This window comes from Crocodylus siamensis, chromosome 9 (genome assembly GCF_052110815.1).
Source record: "Crocodylus siamensis isolate JL-2025a chromosome 9, ASM5211081v1, whole genome shotgun sequence".
NCBI lineage: Eukaryota > Metazoa > Chordata > Crocodylia > Crocodylidae > Crocodylus > Crocodylus siamensis.
This window is the reverse complement of record NC_143403.1, coordinates 8,533,681-8,548,842: the sequence shown is the minus strand read 5'-3', so window position 1 is coordinate 8,548,842 and position 15,162 is coordinate 8,533,681. Positions and strand designations below refer to the sequence as shown.

General features: G+C 41.3%; 1 long non-coding RNA gene across 2 annotated transcripts in view; it reads left to right on the top strand.

Moving 5' to 3' along the window:
• LOC149857106 (uncharacterized) overlaps positions 1–15,162 on the top strand; it is a 77,057-nt gene that overhangs the window by 48,036 nt on the left and 13,859 nt on the right. The window contains exon 4 of one of the 2 annotated variants that reach the window (XR_016444295.1): positions 944–1,730. The exons of the other annotated variant lie outside the window; for it this stretch is intronic. This is a non-coding gene — a long non-coding RNA (uncharacterized LOC149857106). Of the gene's footprint in view, positions 1–943; positions 1,731–15,162 lie in introns of those variants that run through there. 2 annotated transcript variants of the gene reach the window in all.

The window sequence follows — 15,162 nt, the reverse complement described above, 5'->3', positions numbered from 1 at the left end:
TAAAAGTTCTCCCTTTTCTTTAAGCCTGGTACCTGACCATGGCATTTAAGCATCCTGGATAAATATGTTTTCCCACAATGCTAACACCACCAATGACATTTACGGGCTAATCTTGTGATTTCATTCTCCATTCTCTCTTATGTACCCATACCCTTCCCTTTTATCTATCACGAAGTCCATGAGCCACCTCAAACATATAAAATCATACTTACAAAAATCTTTGAGGACCAGTCCCCGACTATTCTACCCTGCAGAACGCTGCATTATTCCCAGTGGGAGAGCAGCCCAGTTCCCACTAATCCAGCATCAAAAGAGGTTTCAGAGGTAACCCCGCTTCAGGTGCAAGGCTAGTAGAAACGATGGCAACAACTGGCAGTGGAAAAAAAAAGCGCTGAATCAGAGCACTGGAAAAAAGTGTTTTAAAGACTGATCACATTCATAATCTGAACGGCCAGGGTAGCAGATATGTTTAACATTAATATTTATTCTTGTGCTAAGATTTTATTACTACTTTCACACAGAGGGTCATGCTACCTAAGAGACTTATCCTCTACCACACTCTAATCAGCTCATAGTCTTTTAAAGTATTAATCCATTACTTTTCCTCATTTAACCTGGGAAGCAGGGATGCTCTATTATGTCCATTTTACAGAGGAGGCAATGTACATACAGGGAGACCTGACCGAGAACTTCTCACAGAAAACTCAACCCTGATCTCTCTCCATAAGGCTATCAACTTAAATCACAAGGGTTTCCTTCCTCTTTTGTCATCTTCCATTAGTGTGCTGGACATTTTACAAACAGCTACAAAGACAAGCTCCCTACCCTGCCACTGAAAGACCTGTAATAAAAAACAAGGTCTAGGAAACAACATCGACACTGGGTGAGGGGGTGATAGAGATGAGTGCATGTTCATGCATATTGTCAATATGTCTTTTTTCAGCGTGCTTTCGACCTTCCTGAATCATCATCATGGACATTGCACTGCCAGCAGACAAGTGTTGACCTCTAAGAAGTGGAGGGTCTTGAAGGCAGCATGGTGGGCTAAAGCCAATACAGACTTCCAGGAAGGCAAGACAGCATGGAAAAAGGCCCAAATCTGGAAAGACAGGGGTGGGGCAGTTAGAGGGAAGTGGAAACTGGTGCAAAAGTGAGGTGAGAAAGGAAGACGGGACCTAAGATGCTTCATACCAGTATGGTTTCCACACCAGGTAATGACAAAAGCCATTCATAACCAGTCACATCTAGGTGGGTCTCTCACTTTTCAGAGAACAGAGGTACTTTTAGATGTGCCACTCCTCAGAAAAATTACAACAGGCTCCTTGCTAGTGAAAAGCAAGGACTTACATGTTTGCATTCCCTTCTCCAGTAAAAGAATATGAACATTCCTCAATCCAGTCTTCCTCAATGCAGAATATTCTTCCTATCCTATCTCTTTCCTATCCCTTTCCTATCTCTTCTGTAGATCAGATGTGTGGAACGGCTCAGAATTAATTGCGTGGATCACCGAATCACACTGATTCCTTATTATATTCCACTGAAAGCAATCTTATTGTTACTTTACATTCATGTTAACAAAGAGCCTGAATGAGATATAGGAAAGAGATGTTATATTTTAAATAAATGTCCAGGTAATGTGCCACAGGGGAGCTTAGGATCAAATGAGGTTTTATATTTTTATGTAGAATGTAATCACTTTTTTCATGATTGTGGCTCCTACATTACTATTATTAAAGTGTTTATTATTCTATGGGGGATACTGCTCTTTGGTATTACGTGCTTACAGACCAAAAGAGATAGTGTCTTCTGATCCCTTTAAATCACAAAAAAGCCATGGAACAACATTGTATTGTAGTATTAGAACTGGCAAAGTGTCCGACGTACCAACTCTGATCATGCTGCAGGCAGCCTGTTTCAGATCTGCCTGCATTTTAAGATGAAAAACCACCCCACTGTTATTACATGGTCATCTGCTATGCAAACCTTAATGTCTCTTAGCAGTTAGTGCATATTTAGGAAAGCTTGCCAAATGCAGAGAGAAGAAAACATCCAAAAAATTACCCTAGAAATTATCCAAAGGGAAGTCACTGACCTAACAGGCCAGGTACATGGATTTAAAACCCTGCAAAAATCAAACCAGTTAAGTTAGGACTCCCCCTGGGCACAGCTGTCATTTATGCAGCACGTCCACCTTCAACCCCTGCTACAACCTTGGTATGGTTACAGGGCCACATGCACTCCCAGGAATTAGTTTTGAATAGAGTATCCAATACACTAGGCAAACTCTGGCTTTACTTCAGCATCTCCCTTCACTCTCCATGGATTTGTCCTTCGAAGACAGCAAAAGTTTGTTAGTAGAAAGCACAACAGCACTGGTGATATATAGGCAGCCTCGCTGAATCATTCCTGTCCTTCTCCTCCCCCATGTTCAAGTAGCGCACAGTCTTCTTTTAGCTAGGAAGGTCATGCTCTTCGGTTAGAGAGCACAGAGGTGGTTAGACATGTTAGTCTGAAGTCAAAGAGGCATGAGCTTTTGAGAGGCAGCAACATATTTTTGTCCGATGCTAGCATCCCCCTGGGTAAAGAGTTTGACAGCCAATGGCTCAGTCTCTGTGACCAGGAGAGAGACAGTCTGCTCTATGACCCTGCATTTTTCCTGTCCCTGTTTCATCCTGCTGTCGCCAAGTTGAGACCAACAACCAGCAGTCTCTTGTGCCCCTATGATTGTAGAGCGAACAGCTCTACTATTATTTTTGTCCTTTATGCAGCCTTGCCAGTGAGAATAAAATTCCTTGCTCAACCATTTTTTTGTGCAAGTCCATAGGCCACACACAAGCTCTCTCTTAAGCCACAGCAGAGGCTACAGAAGTGCAAACGGTGCAGCAGGAATGTACAATGGACTGAACATTTATCCAAATAGGAGTAATACTTGTAGCTGCGCCAACTTAATGAAAAAGTCACAAGGGCTATCCATCCTCACGGTATTGGGACTAAAATGAGCACCAACTGGGACCACAGAGGAATTCTTTCCCTCACGGTACGACTAACACAGCCCAGCTGGCCAAATGCATTATGGAGATTTTCATCATCTTCTGAGACAAGATACTGGATCACATAGCCCAATGGTCTGTTGCACTAGAAAAGTACGATATTTTACAGCCCACACAATCCATGTCCTTGCGTTACATTCCTTCTGTGCAAGGAACATGAAATTCATATTTTATATGTCAAAAAGTAGCCTAGAAAGTGGGGAGGGACGACGGTTTTGAAGGTCAAAGGAGGGACTCAGTGAAAGAACTCCATTTGTTGTCTTAGCAAATGTCTCCAAGGCTTGAGATGAGCATGAAATCCTGTTGAATAGAGATAGAAATGTATTGCTAGGTATCTAACAATGCCTGCTCCCAGAGTGGAGCTAAATTAGAAAAACCCAGTTAACAAGCATTTTCAGCTGCTCTTCACCATAATAATGAGAGAAAAAAAAATCTAGATGAACATGCCATCAATTCTTGCTTTTGTGCCTATTCCATGGTCAGGAGTTCACTGTCAATTTGGCTATTAGTGAGGTTGGATTTTCTACCTTATTATATTACAAATAACACCAGTGTTTTAAGGACCAATCATAAGCTCTATTGAAGGTAACAGGATTCCTTCCATTGACTTCAATAGGCAATAGACCAGGCCCAAGATAGTATGAAATATATATTTCACTGTCTTCAGTCTGTTGTATCTAAAATATTATTCAAAGCATGAGTTACTTAACCATGGTTTTCCAATAATACTATCTCAGTAACTTCCCGTCTTATCACTTGGCTTAGCGATAGTATCTTGCTCAAAAAATACAGCTGGATGATACTATTGTCCCTTGAAGCTTAGATCAGCTCACTGATACCATCTGGTTTAATATACGATAGCTCCTTTACATTAATTTTCTGGGTAAACATAGAAATCCAAGGGCAGCTTTCCATGAAAACACCCACTGTCCACATTTGTTCTGTCAGTCTGTTCTACTTTCTCTTTTTCTGCACCTTTGCCATTATAAGCCCAGGGCAGTGGCCTAACCTTTTTTAGAGAAAGAATAATAGTAAATCTGCATGAAGTTCATGATGATTAGTTTCTCTTGGAGCTGGGCCAAGGAATAAGCCTTTTTCCAGTACAGACTTTATGTGTAGGTTCAGTCAAGAATTCATTTATTAATCCTTCCTATCAAGCCTGGATTATGCAGTTCAGGGGCTTGGGTGACAACAAGTAACTGTGTCTTGTGATGTGCTTCCCAATCCACTAGCAGTTATTCCCCAAACTTATTCAGTACTGTCTCCATTTAACTACGTAGGACTTTCTAGGGTGCCCATGACAAAACATCTATGTGAGCTTGGATTTTTCCTGCAGAAACATGGAAGAGGAGTGTTCATTTCTTTTCTTTTCTTTTCTTTTTTTTTAGCAGAGACCACATTCGTTAACCCTCTGAAATCCTTGTGCAACTACAAACACTGGCTGAGCCTTGAAGATCAACGGTTCTTTGGTTAGGGCAAGCCAACCAAGGGATGGTCCTGCTTTGAGCAGGGGGTTGGACTAGATGACCTCCTGAGGTCTCTTTCCAACCTTCATTTTCTATGATTTCTGGGCAATTGAGGTGCCTCAACTCTGTAGGTGCCTCATTGTCTCACTTTAAATTCCCCAGATGCTCAGTGCGTTCCCTTCCCGCTCCAGAGGCAGTTTCCAGAGGAGAATGCATTAATCCATTGTGGATTCCTGGTACTTCCAGCTTCATTGCAAAAGCCAAGCTTGGGGTGGGGGAGAAGTGGAGAGTCAGTTTTCTGGTTTCGTATCAGTCCCATACCTTAGTTTGTCCACAGATCATATGATTTCCTACTCCCATGTGGTTCAGTTTTGGTCTGCTTGCTAATTTTTTGCAAGCTGCATGGGCCTGGAGATTGAAACCCAAGAAAATATATTGACACAACTTTTATAAATCTGACCTGCCTCGGTTTCACTTTGAATTTCAGGTCTGAAGGAAAAAAAAAAAACCCCAACAAACCAAAAAAGCAAAATCCATGTTTCAAAGCCAAATTGGAATAAAAGAGCAGCCTTTGCCTGGCTGTGTGGGACAGCATATTTTGTTGCAATTAAGTCTGTGTCAATTTGAGTTGCAACATTCACCCCACCTGGTCAGGTCTGCTTAAAAGGTTGCTATGCCTTTCAAACACAGCTCAGCTGACTTCCAAATGAAACCCCCGTCTAGGCAAGATTTGTGGCAAACATTTCACACAGCTCTAAGGTTCGGTGAGCTCTTTCTGAATTATTGTTGTTCCAGGAGGGTCCTGAGGGATTTGGAGAGCTGCTGCGAGGTGATGATATCCCTTGTGGAGGACTAATAGACTGTCATTGTTTCCATTGGGAACAATGAAGGTCAGAAGTGCCAGCTAACCCACGTTAACATGCAACTTCCTTGCGCTGCTCAGGAACAGTGTTGAAAATAACACCGTGCCTGTATATCTTTCAGTGCCATTTAGCTGTGATTGTGTGGAATCAGTACTAATAATGTACTCTTTTTATTTGCTTTAGCTCTGTAGGCTGGCAAATCAACTCAACTCAAAAACCCCCACAGGGTCCACTAGTCAGGTCCCTTTCTCAGAGAGAGTTTTATATATCGGGCAAAGAGAGAAGCTAATATCTAAAATGGAAAGAAAATACCCCAGCTCAGACCATCGGCCCACCCCCAAACACATACCTAACCTCTTCCCACTTGAACTGTCTCTCTACCTCGTCTTGCAGCAGCTGCTTTTATAGCCTTACCCTGCAGCACCTGAGCAAGCTAAGTTAAAGCAAGCTTTAACCCCATATTTCCCAAAGCCTTCCAAAACGCCTTTGATATTTCTGCTCTTTTTTCCCCTCTGCTTTTTTTTTTTCTTTTGAGCCCAGTCCAAGGCTTGCAAAAGTCAATAGAAGCCTTTCATTAGAGTCAGCTTGATCAAGCTCCCCAAACTGCCAAGGGCTGTGGGTGAACTCTTCATCACTAGAAATTTTAAAATCAGGATTGGATGTTTTTCTAAAAGATGTGCCCTTATTGAAACAGGAATTAATTCAGGGAAGGCCTCTGGCCTCTGTTATATGAGCGGTCAGACTAGGTGATCTCAATGGTCCCTTTTGGCCTAATAATCTATGAATCTATGGAAACTCAAGTTTGACTGATAGCTTCTGTGCCCTCCAGTGCCATTTGGTATTAAACTCTACCATATCTACAGGCATCTGTTGATCTGCATGCTTATTTCCTGATCTATCTACTGCTGCTTTCCTGCTTATTCAGTCACAGTTATGTGTGTATTCAGTGCATATTGGAAAACCTACACAAGCAAATGTAAAGCTTGGGAGGGGGGAGGAAGAACGCAAAAGTTTTAATAGAAAAATTGTAATTCATAAATATTATGACTAGAAGGGAAAATGAACCACAGCTTGATCACACAACAAGAATAGCAATTAGGTGCAATCGTTGGATTTGGTTTAGGTATGCAGCATACGTAGGTAAATACACTGAATGCTAATGGTTTTATAATAGTCTTATTAATTCACACACATAGTTAATGTTTAAGATAAACTCCCCATCTTTAGAGTAATTTATGCATTCCACTTTTATAGAATTCCAATTGAATGAATATGAACATAATCATTTTACACAAATGTTCTCTAAGGAGTGTGCAGAGAGTATGAAGCAATGCAGAGGCTCCCCACAGCTTTATTCATAATGGATCAGTCTATTCATTCCTTATTAATTTAATGGAGTACAACTGAGCAGCCTAGCAGCTTGAGCTTATGAGTGTTTCACAAATGGGGCTTTTTGCCTGTAATCGCTTAATCCTACTGGCTAGGCCTCATAAATTGAATAAAGGAGTGAACTAGGTTTTAATTAAGTCTAAGGAATGAGCTTGTCTGAAAGATACCACAGCCTCTTAAAATCACAGTGGTGAAGTGTGTTTGTCCAGCACCCTAGTAGTGTCAACCATCCTAGGCTAGGAGGATGAAGACCAGTTGGCTTTGAAGTAGGCTATTTGTTAATACATTTTTTTTTTAAATTAAAAATCTGTTTTCCACTGGTGTTCAGCCTCATTAAATCAGTGCTGTCCAAAAGCAGAAGGGAAAGAATTGCAGCAAGCTTGGTCTGTTCTGGATGCAAGAGTATTTCTGATTCATTCATTACATCTACTCCCATAAATTAGCACAGGGAAAGGCATGTATTGACTGCCTGCTCATCACAAGGACTGACATTTGATCCCAAGCTCTTTGTAGCCAGTTATGGTTATATCCATTTAGGCACCATTGAGGCACGTCACGACATTTGTATGCCAACTCCCTCCCCGCCTTCCAAACACATTCTCACCTGCCTCAACTCAATGGGTGCCTCAACTCAATGGGTGCCTCATCGTTTCACTTCAGAGTTTTCCAGATGCTCAGTGTGTTCACTCCCCACTGCATGCCAATAACCCACCCAACCTGAACAGCTCCGTACTCACCTCCTACCTAAGGATCTTGGGATCCAGGAACTAGACATCCCTCTACCTAAGTCCACCGACAAGTCAACTGGGTAGATGTTCTTAAGGCAAACTTAACTCATAGAGGCAAGATCGGCCCCTCAAGAAACACAGTTGAAGGCAAGTGCTTTTGCACGGGGCTCACTGGGGGTGGTGTCCTCATAACTGCATACAAGAGGCAAGGATGTTTGTGGGGCAGTCTCTTTTATTGCATAGTCGTGACCTGAAGGAGAATGCATTGTACTTGAAAGCTTGTCTAACTGCATCCAAACTATACAGCTGGTCCAATAAAACATCTCACCCCTGCCAAAATCCTTGCCCCTCACATCCTTCCTGGAGCAACACAGCTACAACATCACTCTGACACTGCCATATGATTGCACGGGACTTAGCGCTTTCACCCAGGAAGTGGGGAACCCATGTCCTAAGGACACCTCCACCAAAGGGAGCTCCATCCTCCATCCCCCAGGAGAGTGCTCTAACGACTACGCTACCGGTATGGCTGGGTGTGAGCACTTGGCACCCTTCCTGCTGAAGCCACTGTGCAGTCAAGGTGGGGAGAAGGGTAGGCAGAGGGTGGAGAATGAAAGCCTGGATCTGTAGCCTAGTGATTAAGGCACTCATCCAGGATGGAAGAGCCCTGGATTCATGGCTCTGCTCCAGAGACCGTTCTTTGTTCTATTTTTTTATAGTCATCAATCATGAGATACAATAGGAAGATGAGACAGGTTTTGGACTCTGCCCTGGGAATCAGGCACCTTAAATGTAGGCATCTATGCATTAAGTGATGCAGTGTTTAAGTCCTCTATTGGCTCTCATTTTACTGACTGTTACGTAATAGGAGTAAAGCCTTAATTAAGCAATCAGCATCCAAGCCTTTTTTTTTTTTAAATTCATTTTGTAAGCACAGATACACAACAGGATTCTGATGAATCGTAAAGCCAGTACCAGCTTGCAATACGTAGCGGGGATTTCTACACAGGCTTTGTGCTTCCTGATGCTGCTGACTGGTTGCATGAAGTTTCTAGGCCAGGTGCTGAAAAGAGCTGGGCTTCCAAAAGCTCTCCTTTAGTTACCTATTATTAGTTCCAATACAAAGCGCATAGAGGTCCCAACAGAAATCAGGCCCCTATTGTGTTAGGCACAGTACAAACACAAATCAGAATCATTTTGAGAGCTCACCGTCCAAACAGTGCCTAGAGGAAAGGAATCTATTTGAGGGCAATCGTTTCTTTCCCCCCACCCTCATTTTCTTTGCAGACATTTGAAAATCAGGGGTGGGAACTGCAAGGCCGGAAAATTACAGAGGGTCATTTTCCTGGTTTGCTTGCAGTGTGTTATATTGAATTATATTGTTTCCCCTTCGTTAAGTGCTGTGATTAATTTTATTGTGGCTTTAGGTTGGGTCAACAGCAGGCAAGCTGGGGATCTGAACTGGCCTGCAACCCTGCCTGAACTGCCGTAGGCTCCCAGACCTACACCTCTGTGTCAGTGTGTATTCACAAATGTTAGGTACAAATATAAATGAAGTAAAATAAAGTAAATGAAGTCAAACCACTAGATTTTCAAGCATGCTCAAAATTTTGCTCCTCTTTCTTGTTCTCAGTATGAGCTAAGGGACTCCAAGCACTCCTGAAAATCCAGCCCAGAGCTCTGACTATAAGAATGATACCAAACTCTATCAAGAAGCTGGGAAATACATGATTTCCTGACCACCAGCAAGTTTTATTTGCTTAAAAAAATACTGATAGGGAGGGGGATTAAAAAGGCACACTTCTAAGTAGTGGGTGTTTCAGTTTAAAACTGCTTCTTCCAGAATGGGGACAACTTCAGGCATCTTGCCAGGGTGAGTCGGGCTCCAGTTAACTGTAGGCAGGTCGTGACAGGCTGGAGGATTCTGGGCATTTGTAAAGCCTGTCATGTGCTTTCTATTATTGTAAGATGGGGTGAAAAATAAAGTTAAATGAGCACCAAATGTCCATGCTCCAACGTTGGTGGAAGTTGCATTCATTTAAAGAGCTGTTATAATTGCTTAACCACTGTTCTTTAAGAAAATAAAAAGCTTTGGTTTGTATCCCTTTTCACTAGATAACTTCCTCCAAGTGCCAGACTGAATGCATCAATAGCATCACAGTCATTCCACTTCCCTTACAGACCATGACCCCACCCAATCCCCCTTTGAGCCAACCATGTCCTTAGCCCATTCTTTCACCTGCGACCAACAAGTTTCCTCCTTTGCCCCCTGCAGCAGGTGGCTTTTTGGCTCTCTTTGTCATGCGGCAAAATGACATCCATCCCCTTTCCTTCACTGGAATGCTACCACGGCAGACCTCCCATGCAGCTCTGGTTATGCCATACTATGGGCACAGGGAAACATTGCTACAAGTGCTGAAGCATCCCAGCTTGTATGCATATAGATTTGGGAACAGGCCACGTGGCTGTCAGTGGAAAGGATCAAGCTCCCTCTGCATTTTCAATGTGAATGGTTTATTGAGCATTGCCCTGAAGTGCTTTTTTAATAAGTGGAAAACTATAGGTACCTTGCCAATAGTCTTCTGAATAAATGCATAAAGCTCTCTAAATCAAAAGCTGCATAATCAAAGTGCCACTGATCTATTTTTAAAAATGTCAATTGATAATTCTTTTGCATTTAAACCAATGGCACTTACAAAAGATAACATGTATCAATAGACTGTATGTTCAATATTTGCCAAACTACCGCAATATTTTTGGGTGTTGCTAACATGGATTTATTGATTGATTTGCACTCATTACTTAAAGAAGATGCTCCCAGGCAAATTACATGCTCTCCGACAGTTTACAAAGACCGTCATTCAGTAATTGAGAAAGTGTGCACCTGCTTTTGAACAGTTGTCAGGCTGAAAAGAAAAATAAACACAAAACTCAGGGAAAATGTATAGAAAATGTCTGAACCAACATAGGATTTTCATCGCATTGTTAATTGTTAATGTTAATGTGTTTCCTGCATAATTCCTCTGTTTTTCATCCTCCTGCAAAAGAAAAGTGCATCATCAGCATAAACGTTAAATCTGCATCAGAATTAGTCATGAAATGCTAATTTGTATATTTCTCTACAAAATATATTGCAGTTTTCAGTGAGCACTTAGCATTTGTGACAAGAAAGGGGTCCAAAGCAGAGAGCCTCTTAGCAGCACAATATGTCTAAGGAACACTCATTGTGCCTTCCCTCTTCCTGACAAAATCAACAGAGTAAAACGATTTCAGTTTGGACACAGGGGCTAAATTCTCTTTTACTTTACCCTGGGATAACCTCACAGCATTCAATGGGATGGCACGGGGAAAAATAGGAACAGCATCTGCCTCCCGCTGCACTTCCTACACATTCTGTAGTCAGTTGCACTGAGATCCTCCATAATTTATATGAATGAGTCAACAGCAGAACAAATCTTTGCTAATATCTGATCTAATTTGTAGGAAGCCAGGAAGCATCGCTCATTAGGAAAGGAGATGGTACAATTAAAACACAGTTGTGACACAGTCATCACTGCATCCAGATGTTCACTAATATATTTGAATAAAGTCTAAATTTGCAGTTCAAGCTTGTATAACTGTTCTCGCCCTGTTGTAAATCCGTTGAAATCATGAATGAAAGATGAAAAAGGGCCCTTGGGTTTGAAAAGGAGTAGGGGGCCAAATTCTGCCCATCCCTATGTTTACGTGGTTCAGCTGGGACTTGGATTATTGTACTTAATAATGTGAATCGTGAACATTACCAGTCAATGAATAATTTGGAAACGTGTGCTGGCACAAGATTCAGGGTCTCCCAATGATTTATTTCATGGTGAAAAGAATTAAAAGATATTTAGGAAGGGTCGCATCCTTGCTATAGTTTTACTAATTGTAAAGAAACAAAACCCCCTGGATATTTTGACAGAAGAGTCTTGCAGTAGGAAGGCTGAGAAGGACTCCCAGATGTACTCAGAAACCAGCTGCCATGTGGTCTCGGTCCCTTTTCCCTTGGACTTCAGGCCTAGCCTTCTAATCACAGATTATCCTGTGAAAATGTCCATGAAGTCTTACCCTGAGGTCTAAGGAGCCTCCAGCAGCCAAGAGAGACACTGACAACCACAAAGAAGCTAAGGAGCTCAATAAGAAGCATTGCTTGATACAGCAAGAAATTGTTCTCAGTACAGCAAGCAATGCCGGCAGGCCAACCAAAGCACGAGCCTAAGAGACGTCCTTTTGTGAGACATAAATGGGTTGCTTTTCCTAGTGTCTGTAACTGTTTGTCTAGTTTGGCTTGTAAGAAGGATTCAGAAAACTATTTAGCATTTCTTCTCTCTTAATAAATCTCAGTTTGATTTAGCTTACTCTTATTACTCTTTGTTTCACAGCCATCCCCCCCAAGTCAAGAGAGACCGACAGCATCTAAGTGGAGATGCTGATAAAAAGTTTCTTGATTCTCCCTCTTGCATTTTCCAGCCTGCACCTCAGTCTCAGTTCAAGGGTGTTGAGAAAGGTGCTTTCTGTCCCAGTCGGCTGCTCTGCCAGTAAGTTATTATGGCCAGACCCAAGCAGAAAGACTGACGGATTAAGATCGAATCAGGCTTGGTAGAGGTGTTAGCTCCGGTGGAGCTGTGGTGGGATTAGTTATGTGGTGAACATCTATTAAAGAAAATTTGGGAAAAAAACCCAAAGTATTCCCCCATCTCCAACTGTGGCTGAGAAAAAGCATTTGTCTTGAGTTACAGGCTTTCTTTTTGGCAAAAGGCATTATCCTTTTGCAATTGCTCTACTCCTGGAGTAGGTCATTTGGCTAAATCATTTCTGGGAAGCCATCCTCCACCAGAGCTCTCACACTTGTGTGCTAAAGATTGGCTTATGGCCTGAAGCGCAAGGTTCAATATCCCTTTCAATTTCTTTGTCATCATTAATTATGATAACACCGAATATCCTTGATGGCTACATAAATATTCAATCTCTTTCTGAATCTTGTTACGATCTTGGCCTCAACCATTTCCTGTGGCAACAAGTTCCACAGTTTAATCAGGCGTTGTCTGGGGTGGAAAAAATCCTTTCATCAGTTTTGAATTCCCCCCCCCACCCACAGTGCTTTTATTTTAATTGATTTACCCCTTTGTCTCTTGTCAACTGAGACCAGGAGAAGAGAAATTTCTGATCCAACTTTCCCAGACTATTCACCTATATACTTTTGTCATGTCTCCTCCAATCTCCAAGGTGAAGAATACCTGCCTTTTCCAGCTCTTCATAGGAAAGCTTTTCTCATTCTTGTTCTTTTTGAACTTCCTCCAATATTACGCTGTGTGTATTGTTTTAGAGCTACGGTGATCTGTACAGCACGCAGTATTCCCGATGGAAAGGGTTTATGATATTTTAACTGTTGCTTTCTACGCAAGTCTATCCGTTTCCTACCACCTCTTTAGATTTTTTTTTTTTGTCTGCATGTGCTCACTGAGCAGAAGTTTTCACTGAGCTGTTTACAACAATGCCCAGGTCCCTTCCTTAGGCTGATATTTAGGACCCCGTAAAATATGTGATTTGTTTGAATTTGTGCCGCCAAAGTATATTGCTTTACATTTGTTGATATTAAAATTCATTTCCACTTGCGACCCTTGGGTGATAGCTGAAATGAGTAGAGTGGTTTCATTTTTCACATCCATTAGGCACCGGCGTAGTAATCACTAAAATAATCAAAGGCAGTCGTCCCCCACAGCAGGCAGTCTCAGCAGTCTTAGTAGAGAGGCCAATAACTGATTGGACTTCCACTATCCTCATTTCTAATAGACAGTCCTTTCAAGGCAGACTCAATAAACACTGATGGGGTAATGTACAGCACACAGAAAGACTAAGGGTGAAATCCTACTCCTGTTCAAGTCAATGGGAGTTTTGTAATTAACTTCAATCATGGAACCGGGATTTCTTCCTAAGATCCTTCAGAAAGATGATGGACCAAACTCCTCAGCTATAGTTATTCAGCCTATCTCCACTAACTCCAGTTGGGCTACATCAATTCACGCTAGCTGAGAATCTGATCTACCTATCGTAAGAGCAGGGACCTATCATAGTTTTGCCAGAGGCGTGTTTTTGCAACCTATGCTCCACCTGTTCTAGGGATAAAGAGAAAGGGCTTAATCTCCCGGGCTGTCACATTCATGCCTTTCATGAGCACTGGATTCACATTCTGGTTTGTTTTTTTAATATGAGCTTACAGCAGAATGAAAATGATAAACTTCTCCATGCCCAGATTGTGAATCACAGGATAATATAACAAGTTAAATGAAACATTAGGAGAAATAGAAAGCACTTTAGAAAACATGTACTGCCTCTTTAACATTTCAAATTTTTCTTTTAACATAAAATTACAGCATAATATAAGAAAGGAATCCAGTGTGATGCTTTATCACAATACCCGGCCAACTTTAACTCATCTCAAGTGTTATTATAAGAAATAGAATTTACTGGTATGGACTTATATTCAATAGCACTCCTTCCCTTTTTAATGAAATGTCATTATTCCAATACAAATCCTTTCATTCTGCAACCCGCTCCCCCCCTCATCCCACTATATTTCATTTCCTGCAGTTATGTGATATTATTGCCTTTTTTTTCCACAGCTATTGATTTAGGTGTATATGGTTATTACAATGCAAAATAAAACAGTTCCCCCATCCATTCTACCTTGTACCGTTGAACATTAACTTAATTTGTTTCAAATCTGCATTTGATTTGGCAAGGAAACCATTTATCTTTATGAAGAAAGCCCTCATAAAGTAGGGACTTCAGGAGATCACTGCTTTAAAAATTTAATAGCCTTGTGTCTTATACACTAGAAAAATGAATTAAACCTTCAAATATTATATGTCTCAATGTAACCTTTTTGCATTTCATACTATGTTTAATTTATTATATTCAGGAAAAATTAGGGAAAATCTCACTATATTCAAGATTTTTTTTATTTATACACTCTGCCATGAATAATATAGTAATTTTATGGGCTTGGATTCTTGGTTGGTTGACTGTTGGTTGAAAGTTGGCTTTCTAATCTCGGGTCCTCTAGTAACGTGATGCTTACAGGTTCTCGATGGATGGCTTTGAGGCACGAACATAAGGATTTTATCTAGGCCCACTGAATTTGGGTGAAAACTTCCATAGAGACAGTAGGCTTTGCAGACTAGTCTGGTGTCTTTGCATACTTGATACAGGAATCAGAAACAGGAACAAAGAGCTGTGATTGCAAAGGAAAAGTTTAAGTTTTGAAAATTACTTTAAAGATGGTTTGACGAATAGACAGTCTTTCACTATGAACAACTCAATTACAGAAGTTTGCAGGACTCGGGACTTCTTTTGACTTCTTTTAGTATGCCCTGTATTTGTGTTGAAGTCATGGTGGTCCAGAAAACACACAAGAAGCAAGATCTGTTTGGTTGTATCTGTTACTGAACTAATTATATAATTCAGAAAGATGTTAGAAAAGATTTTGGATGGAAACTGGCATTCCTCATTGATCCCTTTTTATTTTGGTCCATGTCTCTTGGGGGGCGTAGGAAACCAGTGCTTTTGACTGTGATAGACATATACTAGGGCTGTGCAAAGCTTCAGGTACTAATATGATTCAGAGGAGATTTGGCTCGATTCA